The 16,322-nt window shown below is 48.4% G+C and overlaps 1 long non-coding RNA gene across 4 annotated transcripts in view; it reads left to right on the top strand.

Moving 5' to 3' along the window:
- LOC309623742 overlaps window positions 1-16,322 on the top strand; it is a 45,798-nt gene that overhangs the window by 21,900 nt on the left and 7,576 nt on the right. For 3 of the 4 annotated variants that reach the window (XR_014241513.1, XR_014241515.1, XR_014241516.1), the window contains one exon: window positions 12,607-16,009. This is a non-coding gene — a long non-coding RNA (uncharacterized lncRNA). The remainder of the gene's footprint in view (window positions 1-12,606; window positions 16,010-16,322) is intronic. The other variant, XR_014241514.1, reaches the window with a different exon arrangement.

Below are 16,322 nucleotides of genomic sequence, written 5' to 3'. Positions count from 1 at the left end.
CAGCCTTGCTTCATGTTCTTATGGCTCCTCAGACACCACTTACCAAAGCGCAAGGCTGGAGGGGTGAGTGCGAGCCTGGATGGTGAGAGCCCTAGACCTGAGAGTTTGCCTGCTACTCTAGGATAATGGGGATTTTGAGCAGGTAGCAAAGGGATTGGAGGACAGAGAGAGTGGAGACATGTACCCCTGTGAGAAGGCCGTTGCAGTATTTTCTCCAGCCATTTATGGAGTGTATTCTGGTGGATAAGGAAGGTCCCTGCCTCGGAAAGCCCACAGCCTGGACACTCAGCAGTGCCAGAGGGCATCAGGCTGTGGACAGGTGGGCATGTGGTTCCGTCATGCTCTTCCAGGAAGCACAAGTTTATTTTACAATTGATGACAAGGCCGAAAGAATCTGCCCACTAGAACTCTCCTCTATTCTCATTCTATTTCTTAGAGGCCAATGACCTGGGGACTTTGATTCTCCTCTCTTCTGCTTCAAACCTCAATTTCCACCTCTTTAAAATGGGTATCAAATAAAACCTGCCTCACAGACTTGTTGGAAGATTCAAAGAAGGAAACAGATATGTAACCACGCCTGGAGTGTAAGTGGCCTGTAAGGGTTAGGGGTGGGGACTATGTCAGGGACATGCTAGTAGAAAGAAGTAGAGGGGCAGACATTTCTACTAAGTCTCTCAATGAGTAGGAAGTGCAAACAGAGCAGAGAGACATTTGAGAAGGAGGTTGATTTTCCTCAAGACTGTACTGTGTGGTTGTTGCCCCAGTGCCTTCTACCTTCCCAGCTAGCCTGACCAAGGCAGCACTTCCAAGCTTAGAGATAGCCCCATGCAAACTGAAGCTCTCACCTGCAATAACCTTTTTTCTCCCCAGGGCCTAGAGTCTCTTCCCCACAAATCTGATCATGTCATACTTCCGCTTAAAACACTTAAGTGGTTTCCTACCATCTTGGCGTCAAAGCCCAGTTCTTCCCTATGGCCCGTTGACCTTTGCATGGCCTGACCTCTGCTCATCTGACTTTATCTCATCCCTCTTGGTTCTGCCCATAGGATCTCTCCCTCCAGGTACCTGTTCTTCATCCATTCTGTTTCCTTTGCCTGGAACGCTTCCCACCCCTCCTTCTTCCCCTGGGTACAGCCCTCAGACCTCAAGGAAGCCTTGCCTTTACCCCTTCTCTCTCTCTTCTTGCTCTGAGCAACCTCCCTCCCCTGCCCCATCACACACACACTTTTCCTTTGTGGAACTTTTCAAGGGGACAAGTATGCATTTATTCATGAGGTTGTTTAGTTATTGCTTCTCCCCCTAGACTATGAGCTCACATAGGCAGCAACATAATCATCTGTTCAGTGCGGCATCCCTGGCTTCTGGCACAGGGCCAGCATGTAGTATGTACTCAATGAATGCTGGCTGAATGAACAAAGGAAAGGACAGACAGAGCACAGAAATCATTAGGGAGGAAGGACCTACTATGTGCACAGAGCTGAGTCGTGCAGAGGGATCCAGATGGGTGAGGGGAGTCTGGGAAGAGACCAACCTTGATTCCCTAGGCCAGTGGCTTCCACAAAGGACTCATTCAATCCCTTGCAGCCCCAAGAGGAGGGGACTCCTTTCCCATATCTGAGTCAGAGGGGCCTGGACCCACTTCCTTGGCCCGCACACAACTTTCTGTGTGACCTGGGCAAGTCCCTTGGCCTCTCTGGGCCTCAGATCCCTCACGTGGGAGATCATCACAGCTGCCTTCTGCATTGTCAGAGGCGAGCAATTGGAGGCAGATGCTGACTCTGTGCCCGGCACACAGTATGAGCTCAATAAACATTCATCCCCTCCTTGTTGCAAATAAGCTTGTAATTTAATCCATCAGGAGAACATGTTTCTCCCAGGATCTTTCTCTCTTCACATTAGCTAGTAGGTTTTAAAAATCCCATTAACACCATATTTTTAAAAGCTGTGTTCTTGGGAGGAGGAAGGGAAGGGAAGACATTTCCTTGTGAATTTGATTTAGTGGGAAATGATCTTTGAGTTAGGAAATTCTTGTTTGGGGTCCAATCGCATTAACAGTGAAGAAGGCATGATGGGAATGGCCAGTGGACCAGGGCCAGCTCTCGCAGCTCAGGGTATGGGATACAGCCCATGCACCCATGGCGCCTACGGTTCTGCCGTTACCATCACCCTTTGCATTAACTGTGCTCTCTAGAAGTCTCTGTACAAAAATAGCTCTTTGGTCATAATGGGTCCCTGGGGGGATGCAGTGGGGTTGGGGAGACACAGTGTGTGTGTGTGTGTGTGTGTGTGTGTGTGTGTGTGTGTGTGTGTGTGTGTCTGTGTGTGTGTGTGTGTCTGTGTATGTGTGGAGTGGGGGGATTTTGTGTTACGCCTATAAAGCGTAAACCTCCTCTACCTGAAAGAAGCTGATAGAAAAGCGGAGAGAGACCCACACACAAAGAAAACAAGCTAGGGTTTGTTTTTCCACAGCTTAGGAGAGACCGTGAGTCAGCGGGTGGATCAAGAGGGGGAAGGTTCCAGCTGGAGACGCTCAAAGCAGCCCTCGTTTCTCTGAGGGAGACTCATGGGAGCTGGCCTCAAAGCTGGAAGGCACCCCCATGAGTCAGTTCTAAGGAAGCACCAACGCCATCCTGCTATGCCATTCATGTCATAAAAAGGAAGTACCTACTACATGCCACACAGTGTAACATGACGGCCGCTTGGCACCTGGTGTCTGATTTAATCCTCACCACAGCCCTGAGAGGTGAGGGATATCATACTCTTTTTATCGATGAGGACACTGAGGCTCAGAGAGGATAAGTCACTTACCCAAGGCAGCACAGGGAGTCAGTGGTGGGGATCTGGGGGCTGTGTAAACTACCTGCAGACAAGCTGACAATATGCAGCAAAAGCCCTCAAAATGTGCCTGTTTTTGACCCAGTTGCCCCACTTTGAGAAACTGAGGAATATAATCAGGCAAGGGCCACCACCGCTCAGCTCTGTGCATGTTCTAGAAAGCATCCTTCATCATGGGAAAAACTAGAGGCCATGGCTCAGCCATGAGGAATTTGTGAAATAAACTCTAACAATGGAATACTATGCAGCCATTAAAAATAATAGATGCATGCTGTTTGCTGATGTCAGAAACAGTCACGAATGGCAGAGCCAAGATTTGAATAGTCTGTGAAGTCCCTGGATCCCAGGCTGGGCTTAACCACTCATCAGCTGTGTGATGTTGGACCACTGGCTAACCCTCTGGGCCTCTGTTTTTTGATTTTAAAGTGGGGATAAATCAAGAATTATAGAGCTTTTATAGGCATTGTAAGAAGTAGATGAGTTAATGTGTGTAAGCACTTAGAATGGCACCTGGCACATAGCAAACCACCTGTAAGCAGTAGCTATTATTTCCTTGGTTGGGAAATTTGGGGCCATTATTTCTTCAAATAGTTTTTCTTTTACTCACCTAATTACACATATATTAAGCAGCTTGAAATTGTCCCACAGCACCAGTGGATGCTCTATCCTTTAAAAAAAAATTCTCTTTTTGTGTTTCATTTTTGGTAGTCTCTACTGCTGTGTCTCCATATTCACTAATCTTTTGCCATGGAGCTCATCCAGTGTAATGTCCCAGACTTTGTAGTTTTCATCTCTGCAAGTCTGTTTTATATCTTCCAAGTCTCTATTTAACTTCTTCAACATATGGAATGCAGTTATAATAACTGTTTCAATGTCCTTGTCTGCTCGTTCTAACATTCATGTCCGTTCTGGGCCAGCTTTCGTTGATGGATGTTTCTCCTTACTATGGGTCGTTATTTCCCTGCCTCTTTGCCTGCCTGGACATTTGTGATTAGATGCCAGACATTGTGAATTTTACCTTGTTGGGAACTGCATATTTTGTTCTAGGATGAAATTAAATTATTTAGAAATGGTTTCATCCTTTCAAGTCTTGCTTTTAAGATTTGTTAGTTTGGACTAGAGCAGTGCTTAGGCATTAGGGCTGATTGTTCTCTGCTACTAAGGTAAGATCCTTCTATGTATCCTGCGTGATGGTCCGTGCATCCTGAGGTTTGCCAGTCTGGGTGGTGCGAACGGGCACTGTTCCTGGCCCCGTATAAGTACCAGGCACTGCTCCATCTAATTCTTTCAGGTAGTTTTTTCCCCAGCTCAGATAGCTTACTTGCTGTGTGCACTGGTCAAAGGAGGCCCGCTGAGTTTCCCTGGATGTCTCTCTCTCTCTGCAGCACCCTCCCGTCCAATACTCTCTTCTGGAAACTCTAGCCACTTGGGACTCCCTGGGCTCTCAATTCCATCTCTTCAACTCGGAGAGACCATCGAGATCTGCCTGTTTTCCACCCCTCCCTCTGCCCCATGCTATGGTCTGGGAACTCTCTAGCCAGTGAGCCTGTCCTCCCTTGTTTCCTGACACTCCAGAATCACTGTTGCCTCCTGCCCAGTGTCTTGAAAAGTGTTATTGTTTATATTATGTCCCGCTTTTGTTTGTTTCAGGTGGGAGGGTCAATCCAGATTCTGTTCCTCTATGGTGGTCAGAAGCAGCAGTCCCTGCATTAGCTGTGATTAACGACTATCATTAACCCCATGCTCTAGTGCCTTTTTCAGGGCCCAGGATCTTTGGCAAGGGGAGGAACAGAGAGGTTAATTGACTTGCCCAGGTTGCACAGCTAGTAAGTGCTAGAGCCAGGATTCGCACCAGGCTTGGCTGATTCGAAGTCCCTTCCCTCTACTCCAACTACTGCCTCTGGGCAGAGAGCTGGCCTGAACCAGGGGTGGCTGAGTAGCAGGGGGGCAGGAGGCCAGCCTCGTGCTTCAAGCTTTGGGATTCACAATCACCAGCTGCAGGGTGGGCTGGGACTGAAGGCCAAGCTGAGGCAGGACAAGGCCTTCGCGGGTTCTGGAGCCCAGGTTAGCTGTCCTGCCTGTTCCCTCCATCCCCTGGACCTTGGTGGTATGGGAGTCAGGAGTGGGGCTTGCCAGGCCTCTGCAGCTGGGATGGGGTGCCAGTACAGGTAGCAGGCAGAGGCGAGGGCAGCAGGAGGGCCTGTGTGACGGCTACCCTTGCCTTCACCTATGGGGCAGGACCCCTTCTGGGCCCTGCATGGCTGTGGGGGGGGGGGGGCTGATGAGCAAGGGCCACCTCATTCATCTGTGTATGGAAGGGTCAGTGGGTTTGCTGCTGATGAGAGGATGGAGAAGGGAAGGTAAAGTGAATTTCCAAAGACTGATGATTATCTCTTAGCCATGGCCATCCTGCAAGAGTCCCTCAAGTCTAGAAGGAAACCATGTCCTCCAGCATCAGAGAACCTGCATCTAAAGAAATACCTGGGCAAGTGTCCTCGTCTCCCTGAGCATCATCAACTGTTAAATGGGAAATATTCTCATCATGATTCAAGGCTTAGACACAACAGCTTGTCAGGTATCTAACCTGGATCCGCCCCAGAGGAGGTACCTAGGAACTAGGAGTGAAAGAATTCACTGAAGGAATGAATGAATGAATGAATGCATATTTGATCACAAAGCCACCCTGCCTACTCACCTCCCCAGGCTTGCAAATCTCATTTCCTTCCCAAGAGAGGCCTAGGCTTTCCTAAGCCTGACCCTCCCCCAATATCTACCCTCCCACCCTCACCTCCCAAAACCCATGCGATGGAGGCTGGTCACTAAATTCCCTGACCTCAAACCTGCCCTGAAAACCCCACAGCAGGAGTCAAGTGGCGCCAGCCTTTACTTGAACTCAGCGGTTTTGCCGGCTTCCCCTTGGGACCCTAGAGCTGGGAAGCCATTTTTCCTGTTATCACCATAAAATCTTGTTTTGTTCCAAATGGATGCTATTGACCCATTAGAACTGATGATCCTCATTCTTGCAACACGCTCTTGTTCCTCTCAAAAAAAGACCTCACATGCGAATCAGGTTGCCATTTTTCTGAAATAGAATATTGTACTCGTATGCAGAAAATTCAGAAAAGCATGAAGAAAAGGAAACACAAAAAATAAATAAAACTTTAAAAAAGTCCTCCATAGTCTCAGAGACAGTCCTGCTAACATTTTAGCATATATATGTCCAGTCTTTTTTCTGTGCTGGAGTTAGAAAGGTGCAGAGTTACATTTTGATGAATGTATTTTAAAAAAGGTTTAAGGAAAGCATGCTCCTAATAAAATCTCTATGGTGAAAAGAGTTCATAGTGAGAAAGTAAGTTCATCTTCCATCCCGGCCCAGCCCCCCTCTTTGCTCTCCCTAGAAATAACTCATGCTACATCTTCTTGTAGAGACTTCCATATAGTCTGTCGTTATAGAAGGGTGTGTGTGTGTGCATGTGTGAGCACACATATGTGTGTTTGATATCAGAATGTACCTACTGTTCTGTAAATACTTCTTCACTCAGCCTCCTTTGGGAATGTGTTCCCATGTCAATCAATCAACACTCCTTCCCACGCACTATTCTATTTGATGGCTGCACTTATTTATGGAACCAACTTCCAATTGTTGGGCATTTCAGTTGTTACCAATTATAAATCACCTTGACCACCCAGTGTGTTAAATGGGTAAATGTTAGGCTGTCTGCGGGGAGAAAAAAGCCCTGGTTTACAGTGCTTGCCCATTTCCATGGTGTAAATATTCCCATTCCTCTGTGGCTGATTTTAGGCTACCGAAGACCCCAAAGGAGCACAGTCCATGGAACCCTGTGTAAGCAGCTTCCAGCACACCAGAGCCCCACCGATGACCTTTGGGACCACCTTGGTGCATATTCCTAATTCTTTCCTAGGAATAAATTCCCCAAAGTGAATGATTGTCAAAGCATATGCTCGATCCCAAAGCTGTGGATGAGCAATACCAAAGTGCCCTCCAGAAAGATATTATCAGTGTATGCTCCCTCAGCCTAGTGTGAGAGATCCTTGCGCATCTCACCCTGCCCCTCCAACCATGCCTGTTATCCTGCCTTTTCACCTCTCCTGTCTGATCATTGCTAGTTTCATTTGCATTGTTTTTGGTGAATAACTCTTTTTTTCAAGCTTATAGTCAAGTGAAATTTTATTTGGGCAACTTTCAGAACATTTCACGAAGTCTCTGGGGATTATCAGTGTCCGGGAAGCAATTTGAGAACATGGCTTTTCTTGCACGGCTTTGTTTATGGATGAGATCAAATAGGAGATCCATTCACTCACCAAACAGCTTCAAAGCTTTGCCCAGAAGGTACCTTACTTGCTGTGTTACTCAGTCTCATTTTGTCCCAGTCACTCTGCCCCCTACACCTTCCCCCCTCCTACCTTTGTCTCAGGCAAATACATCTGGAAATACCGGAGCATCCACTCAGCATGCTGTGGATAATGGTGCCAACTAAGAGCTGTGCTCGGGGAAGGTGGAGGTGGGCAGTATGAAGTATCTGAGGTGCTTTACAAATAAAGGAGGTGTTCTGGAGAGGCAGCTGTGTGGCCTTGGACAAGTTATGTCACCTCTCTGAGCCTCAGTGCCCTTATCTGCAAAATGGGGGTAGGGGGTGAGGTGGCAATAGCACAGCCTATGCAAGATTACAGTGAGAATTAAATGAGCAAATGCATTTTAAGTGCTTAGCACAGGGTCTGGCATCTGGTAGATATGCAACAAATAACAATCATCATCATCATCATCATCATCATCATCATCATCATCATCATCATTTTATCACACTGTCAGAGTGCCTTGTAAACCACAGGGGTATATACAAGTGTGAAGTAGTACCACTACCATCCTCCATGTTTCTTCTAGCCCCTCTGCTCTGATCAGAGAGGTCACCGTAGACCTCACATGTCCAGTTCCAAAGCCAATCTTCTCTGGAATGGACTGGACCCCCTTTGGATTCTTTGAACACAGTGCCTTCATTTGACCAAACATGACTTTTCTCAGAGCAGAGCTAAAGGCTTCTTCAAGGACCTTCCTCCAAAAGGTCCTTTCTGCCTTTGCTTGGGTGGGGACAAAAGTGTCTTAATGGAGCTCTTACCTCCTGTCTCCCCCAGCCAATTTGTCCTGCCCAGATGTCTTCATGAGTCTTTCAGGACACAGCCTTTAATCCATCCATCCATCCATCCATCCATCCATCCATCCATCCATCCAACAAATTGATTGCTTACGTCTGTTCTCAGCTACAACACAGTATCACAGAAATCCAGGCACTTGCCAGGGGGTCTACTTTCAAGCAAATTTTAAAAAACAACCACACCAAATTTTACCCTGACCTTCGTGATATGACCCTGCCCATCTCTCCGATTTCATCTGCTACCACCCTCCCCCTCATCCACCACATTCCAGCAACACAGTCAGCTGACAGTCCCTGGAACACACTCAGCTATTTCCCTACTCAGGGCCTTTGCACATGCTGTTCCTTGGCCTGGAGGGCTTTTGTCTCTCCTGCTGGCCTAGCCAGTTTCTTTTCATCATTTCGTTTCCAGATGAAATGGTATTTCCTCCAAGGCCACTTGCATTGCCCCACCCCAGCAGAAATCATGCCCCCTTCATGATGCTTCATTCACAGACTTATCATAACATGTGAAGTTGTGTTTTCTCTGTGTTTTTACTCATTTAAAGTTTGTCTCTTCTGGAAGATTGTAGGTTTATGAGGATGGGGATCCTGATTGCTGTGCTCACAGCGGTGGGACTGGAGCTTAGGTCTATGCCTGGCAGCGTACAGCCTCAAGATAAATGTGTTGAATGAGGGAGGCAATATTTAGCCAAAGCTCAGTGAGAGAAACAGTACTGAGCAAGAATTGCTTTAAAGACAGATTGTCCACCTTCCTTTCCAGATATTCTCCAATCTTTCCTGGAGGCAGCCAGATGGCAGCCATTTGGGAATGGCGACTCTCCTTGGGAACTGGGGCTGCAGACATGAAATGTGTGTTGCCGGGAAAGTGTAAATGCGTAGAGGGATGGGATAAAACATGAAATTCCTCCTGTGCCTACTGCAAGAATGTTGGTCATTACACACCATCCACACTTGTGAGAATTCTTGGGAGAGATTCTTGCCTTAGAACCACGAGATGGATTAGAGCTGAGGCTCTGAATTTAGATGGTCTGTATTCCAACGTTTGTTCCACCAAGCGTATGACCGGGGACAAGTTTTGGATCTTTCTTTTCCTGTTAGTGAGGATAAAAATAGTGCCTCCCTTGTGAGAAGTAGTAAACACCTAATAGATGCTAGCTATTATTATAATTCTCCTGGGTAACTGGTTTGTTCAAATGGCATGATCATTGTGATTTATGTCACTGACCAAATTTCCCTTTTCACACTGGCTGCTAGGAAGCTCAGCATCAATCTTGTTCCCCAACCATAGCAAATTTCTAGAACCTCATGTGTGCTTTTTGTAAGTGAGCTTTAGTTGTGGTTTCATTTATGTCCCAACTTTGTCATTTGTTTCTTCACTTGCTCTACTATTTATGTGTGTAGCTTGCTCTAATTTATGTGTCCTTGGAAACTGCCTTTAATCTTTCCAGTAAGAGCTCTGGTGTCTTGTATGAGAAGTTTCTGCTTGCATGTGTCTACTTTTTTCTCCTTAGTGAGACGATAGTGCATTCTAAGCTGAGTGGATGAGCTGATAAAATGTTAGAAAGGCGAGGAACTCAAAGAAACTCCCTGCCTTAGCCCCAAGAGAGGATACCCAGGAGATCTCCACTCTCTCAAGTGTCCATAAAACTGAAAACAACTCCATGTGGGAAAGGTCAGTGACCAATGGGCATGTTTCCTGTGTTTCAAGACCATAGAGAGAAGTGAGGGTGTCTGGAAGAAGGAGACGGCAACTAGGGGGAGACTTTGGTGGTCCAGGAGCTGCCTCCTTGGTTGGCCAACACGAGGAATCAAGTTCCATATTGATTCCTGGGAAGGGTAGAGATTCCAGTGGCTAATGACTCCCTCACTGACATCTGTGTCACCCTCTTCTTTCTGGATTCGGAGGACTCAGATCATATATTTCATATCTTCTCATGAAAAATTGGACCATTGGGCAACTCTGGGCCCCCAGTCCTATGTGGCAACCATTGGTGCCTCTTCTGATGGGCACAGATCTTTGAGTGTTGTGCTGGTCCCCACTGCCTGGCCTGCCTCACCTACCCACTACCTCTGCCTGCCCCAGTTGGCATCTGAAGCTAAGCCCTGGTTATGGTGAGACCTGGGCAGCTTTCCTGTCTCCTTGGAGACTTTTACCACCCTGGCAGGCCCTCGTCCTCTCAGACACCCTCTGTTTTCCCATTTGTAAGTTGTAGTCTTCTCCGTGGCAACTCCAGTCCCTTCAGACAGCCATCCTCACCCCACCCCATTCAGCCAGATCTTTCCTGTCCTTCAGACTTGAGACGTCTCATTTCTGGAAGAGCTGCCAGGATCCCCAGGCAACCCTGTCCACATACCCTCGTGCTGTTCTGTAATTATTAACCCATAGTCCTGCCACAGATCCATAGACCTCGCACCCGCTCGGGGCTCAAAACATGCTTGTTGAATGAATGCATGAGTTAGGGAATGAACCAAAGCATGAGTGAATAGATTAAAGCTGCCCAAGTGCACGTGGGTCCAAGAAGCAGAGCCCAGAGTTGAACATGGGACTCAGAATCCTGTGCTCTCCTACAGCATCACTCGGCCGGGAGACCCTGGCCCACCTGCTGTCCCCCTGACTGTCTCTCCAATGTCAAGCTTTGACCGCTGAGCCACTGTCAGCCTGGCCACCCTCCCCAGGTTGATGTCCAGGGGAGAAAGATGTCACAGCACTGGACAGTCACACAAGGGCCCCGGCACCCTCAGCTGCCTTTGCTGAGAAGAGCCGCCCCCTCCCCCTACCAAGGAGTCTTTCTTTTCTCCTCTCCTTCCCCCCTCACCCAGTCCTCTGTTTAATTGCTGTTCTAGGGAGCAGGAAGAATGTCGTAGATGGTGCATCTGTTTCTCTGGAAGACTGTGGAGCCGCATTAAAATATGTGCTCTGTGCTGGGGCCTCTCTCACAGCTTAATAAGGGGGGTGAGCTGAGGAAGGAGGAAATGGGAGGGGCAGACAGAGAAGGGGACACTCAGAAGTAGAGAGAGAACACAGAGAGTGACAGAGACTCAAAGAGAGATGGAGAAAGAGAGGATCAGAGTCAGAGTAAGAAACAGATGAGAGAGAGAGAGAGAGAGAGAGATGGGAGGAGGATTGTGAGCTTGTGGCCATCGCCACGTTCCTCTGATTTTCAGCATTTTTCTAATGGGCCCTGGACAGAGATTTACGAGGGTTTATCTTAAACATCTGCAGCACGAGGCTGACAAGATACACATTGCATTTATTTTCGGGAGCAGCCGTGAGCTGTTCATGGAAACCCAGACGGGCCAGGGCCCCGCGGCTGCTGCCCGCCTCCCTGGTCCCCTCTGTTTCCATGTCTTCTCCGAGATGCTGGCAGGAGACAGGACTGAGTTTCCTTCAAAGTTCATGGGTTCGAGTCGCCGAGGCTGGGAGAAGGCCCTCTGCGCAGGCTGGGCTGGTTTGCAGTGGGTGGGGGTGGGGCTGGGGGGGGGCAGCCTGGCCTGCGGAGGAGGGGCGCCAGGATGAGGGATGCCTAGAGGGATGGGGAGGAGGTAAGGAAAGTTGGGGAGCAGCCCAGGGGCTCTGGGAGGGAATGTTTTGTGAGTACAGACTGTACGTTTAGTCATCATCACTAGTCATGTGGTGAGAGTCATCAGTCCCCCCATTTCACAGACAGAGAAATGGAAGTTCAGAGAGGGAATGGGTCTGCCCAAGGACACACAGCCAGGAGGAGTGGGTATTTGACCATTGGCCTCTCAGTGACCATTCCCTGGGTCCCTCTCCCAGCAACTCCTGTTTCCATTTAGGGATCTGAGTGATTTGGGGATGTTGACTCCACTCGGAGTCTGGGAGGAGCCCGTGATCCAGCCTAGACAGGGGAAACCATTCTTTCCTTCTGGCAACAGTGGCTGTAGCAGCAGGCAGGAGGCAGGGCTGCAAGGATCATGATGCCTGGCCAAGGGGCTTGGACAGGGTCATACGGGGGCAAAGATGTCTCTCAGGAGGATCCTAAGCAGAGCCTGGAGAGGATCGGGGTGAAGGGGTGAGGTGGGGTGGGTGGTCAGACCAGGGCATGGGTGACAAAGGCAAACATTCAAATATCAGTAAATCCAGTTACCAACGTGCTGTCCCAAGCCAGGGTGTGACTGATTAAAAATAAATAATAATCCTACATTCAAAGGCCATAGGGAACACATAGTCTAACTGCTCACCCATTTTACAGATGGAGAAACTGAGATACAATTTTATTCAGTACTGTGTGCTCAGAATTGTCTTAGAGTAGTTCATCAAGAAGAGTGGGGTGGGGGTCTTAATGATTTCTTACACACCATCCTCTACCCTCTCTCCATCCTAGTTTTCACTCAACAACCCGCCCAGCTCCCCAGATCGTCTACCTTCCATGGAAGGCTGACACTCATCCCAGACTTGGGTTGGACCCTATTGCCTTAAGGCCCCTGGCAACAGTAATTGGTTAGGGGGAAGAGTGAGCCAAACATACCTAATCACAGTGAATCTCCAGAGTCTTGTTTGGAAATGCTGGGACAGAATGCTCTTTCTGACTTTTTGGATTTGCTTGAGGATGCATGAAGATTCCTTTTTTGGCAGATGTTAGAAGCCATCTGGCTACCAGGAGGGAAATCAGCTTAAGGACGAAGCTTACAGACACACAACGGAAGGTAGAACTGAGAGAACAACTGAAAAATGGAGTCGGAGCCCTGATCAAGCCTCACCCGAAGCTCATACACTCTTAATTTCCCAGCTATGTGAATCAATAAATCTCTTCTCTTCTCTGCATCAGCTTGAATTGGGGTTTTTTCACTTGTATCTTGAATGATGCATGTGGTATAGTAGAGTCAGGCCACAGACCTGAATTTCAGACCTAGCTCCAGGTGTGGGATCTCTGGTGGGTCACTCCCCTCTCTGAGTCTCAGTTTTCTCACCTGTAAGATGATGATGGCAAGCCCCGATGGACTGGGCTGTTGGGAGAGACTAGCATGATTGGCACCTCTAACGTAGTACTTGGCACCACGTATGGCTCCAGAATTGCATGCTCTGGGACCTTGCCCTTGGGCTACTGACCAATCTTGCTTCTGGGCTTGTAAGAGGAGCCTCCTAAAATCCCATCCCATGGGCCTCGGGTAAAGCAGCTTCTTGGAGCAGGGGTGGGAGGTACTCTGATTTGGGCCCTGGGGGACCATCCAGAAGCCTGGGTGCAGCACCCCAGCTGGCTCTCAGGCCTGTCTCTGGTAGGCCAGGTGGCCAAAAATAGTTGCTTTGCTAGGTTTTTAATGGGAAATTGATTCCAGGCCCAGGGAGAAGGACTTCTTGACCTGTCCTCTTGGAACCTCAGGAGCCTCTACACCGGCCCTCACAGCCCCAAGGCTGGCTTCCCAAGGAAGGCCGGGCCAGCCCAAGGTGACCAAATGCAGGGTGGGTCTTTGTTTTCATCATGAAAGCAACACAAGTGGTGAAAACTTTACACCCTGTACTTTATATTGAGACCTAGAGCTCCCTCTGTGTGCAGCCCCAGTGCCTCTCCTCAGAGCAGCCCTAGCAGACAGTGTGTTGGCGATACCTTTCCAGAGGATTTAATACCCAGACAAGCATACTCATGTATGTCTTTTTTTCTCACACAGGTAGAATCATACTATAACTGCTTTTCTACAACCTGATTTTTCAAAGAGCTTTATTGAAATAGAATTCACCTACCATAAAATTCACCCATTTAAAGTGTGCAACTCAATGGCTTTTACTAAATTCACAGTTGTGTAACCTTCACCATAACCAGTTTTAGAATATTCTGTGTACTCCAGAAAGAAATCCCCACTCCTTAGCCATCACCCTCCAATCCCTCTATACTCCCACCCCTAGGCAAACACTAATCTACTTTCTGTCTATTCTGGACATTTCATGTAAATGGAATCATACAGTATGTGGTCTTTTGTGACTGGTTTCTTTCACTTAGCATAATGTTTTCGAGGTTCATCCATGTTGTCACACGTATAAGTACCTCTTTTTATGGCTGACTAATATTCCATTGCATGGATAGACCACATTTTATGCATCCATTCCTCCACTGGTGGACATTTGGGTTTTTTCTGCCTTTTGGCTATGATGAATAATGCTGCTATGAATGTTCATGTACAAGTTTTTGTCTGGATATATTTCTCCTCGGTATACACCTAAGAGTGGAATTGCTGGGTCATGTGGTATCTCTTTGTTTAACCATTTGAGGAACTGCCAGATTGTTTTCCACCCCAGCTATATCATTGTACACTCCCACCAGCAATGTATGAGGGCTCCAATTTCTCCACTTCAACATCAACACTTGTTATTATCTGTCTCTTTGATTCTAGCCATCCTGGTGGTTATGAAGTGGGATCTCACTGTGGTTTTGATTAGCAACCTGGCTTCTTTTTTTTAACTTCATATATCTTGGTGGTGTCATGGACCCATTTCAACCTTTTCAATACTCACACAGTATTCCTCTATAAGATGTATCCTATTTAATCACTCCCCTATTGATGGGCAGTTGGACTATTTCCTGCAAAGAACACCTCCAGGGCAGGGGAGGGGTCCTGAGCAGGTTCTTCCCAGGCCCCTGGGAGGGTGTTTGGAGGAGACCTCCTAGCCTCTGGCTAGTATCGTCTCAGTGGCACAGAGAGAGGGCTCCCTGCCCAGTTCTAGCCCAGGCTCTGCCCCTGAAATGCTATGTGACCTTAGGGCAAGTCACACAACTTCTCTGGGCCTCCTTTTCCTTATCTGTAAAAAGCAAGGCTTGAACTAAGTCCCCCAGCATCTTGCTTTCCTATCCCATAGCCTCCTTATTCTGATGATCACCCTTATCTCCTTGGCAGATGCATTGAAAACATTTTTCCTTGCCACCTCTATCACAGACCCTCTGCTATAGTTTCATGGCCTCATTTACCTCTCCCAGAACTCTTGAGACAGAGACCCTGCTGGGCTTATGGTCTGACTGGAGGTTCAGAAAGGTTCAGAGAGGGTAAGTGACCAGCCCACGGACTCCCAGAAGGTATAAGGACTCTTGTACCCATTTTACAGAGAGGAAAACAGAGGCCTAGAGAGTGAAGTGGCCTCCCCATGGACACACAGTGGGCCAGAGGTGGAACAGGGGTTTGAATCTAGGCCAAGGACATTTTCTTGGCAACTGTGCTCATGCTCTTGTGTTCCAGCCTGCTCACTGCAGGAGACAGGCTTGCACTCAGCCATTCTAAAAATGGTGAAAGCAAGAGGCCAGCCAGGCCATGCATGGGGAGGGGACAGGACGGCGAGCCGGGGCTGGGGGCACTGGGGAATGATGCACCATGGGCCTTTGAAATAAAGTTGAAAAGAAGACCTGATTTATAAATAGAAAAAAAAAAAAAAAAAACCCAAGGTAAAATAACAGCTGTCCTGCTTTTTTTTTTTTTCTTTTTTCCATAGTTTCTGTTATTCCTAAAATCCAGCTGGTGAGGGGTGCTGCCAGCTTTGGAGGTTCCCTACTCTACCTGCGGCCTGGTCCCCTGCTTCTCCCTAGACTCACCATGAGAGGACAGACACCCCCAGTGGGTCCCCAGTCAGCTCTGCAGTGGCCCCCTTGGCTGCCCCTCCCTGGATACCGCTGCACACTTGGATGAGTGGATGAGAGAATCAAGGATGAAGAGACAGGTTTTTCCCAAGCTTCCTGGCCAGTGCGATCTTCCCTGGTCACTCCATGTAGACTTGCCACCCCTCCCCCAGATAGGCAGCCCTTCTCCCACCCCCAGCCCTGCCTCTACTCTCTTTCCTCCACAGCGCCTTCCACACCTGATGGACCTTGAAGACCTTCTCCGTTCATCATTGCCTTTCTCCCACACTAGTGCAGAGGCTGAGGGCAGGGATCTTGGTCTATTTCATCCTTGGGCTGGGCCCAGCACAGGCCTGGTCCAAAGAGGGTCACCTCCTCTCTCCATCCCCCTCCTCACTGGTCTCCATCCTTGGCATCTTCTCTACAACCAGAGTGCTCTTGGTAAGATGCAAACCTGACTTTGTCAATCCTCAGATCAAAATCGTTCTCCCTGCTCAGAAGGAAGCCCAGGTTCTTTAGCATCTTTGCAAAGCCCTCCTTGATCAGGCCCTGCAGACCTCTGTGGCTGTCCCCCACCTCAAGCTGCCACCAGCCTCAATTCACTCCTGACACTATGCCATGTTTCATCTCACTGCCAAGGCTTTGCCCTTCCTGGGGTATCTGACTCCTACTTACCCTCGGGTCCAGACCTCTCTTGCTCCAGGAAACCTTCCTGGACCCAAGGCTCAATAAATGCCTCCTGGGCCCCAGAAAT

Source organism: Balaenoptera borealis (genome assembly GCF_965194805.1).
Source record: "Balaenoptera borealis genome assembly, chromosome: 2".
NCBI lineage: Eukaryota > Metazoa > Chordata > Mammalia > Artiodactyla > Balaenopteridae > Balaenoptera > Balaenoptera borealis.
Note: the sequence above shows the minus strand (reverse complement) of the source record. Positions and strands in the feature narration are given on the sequence as shown.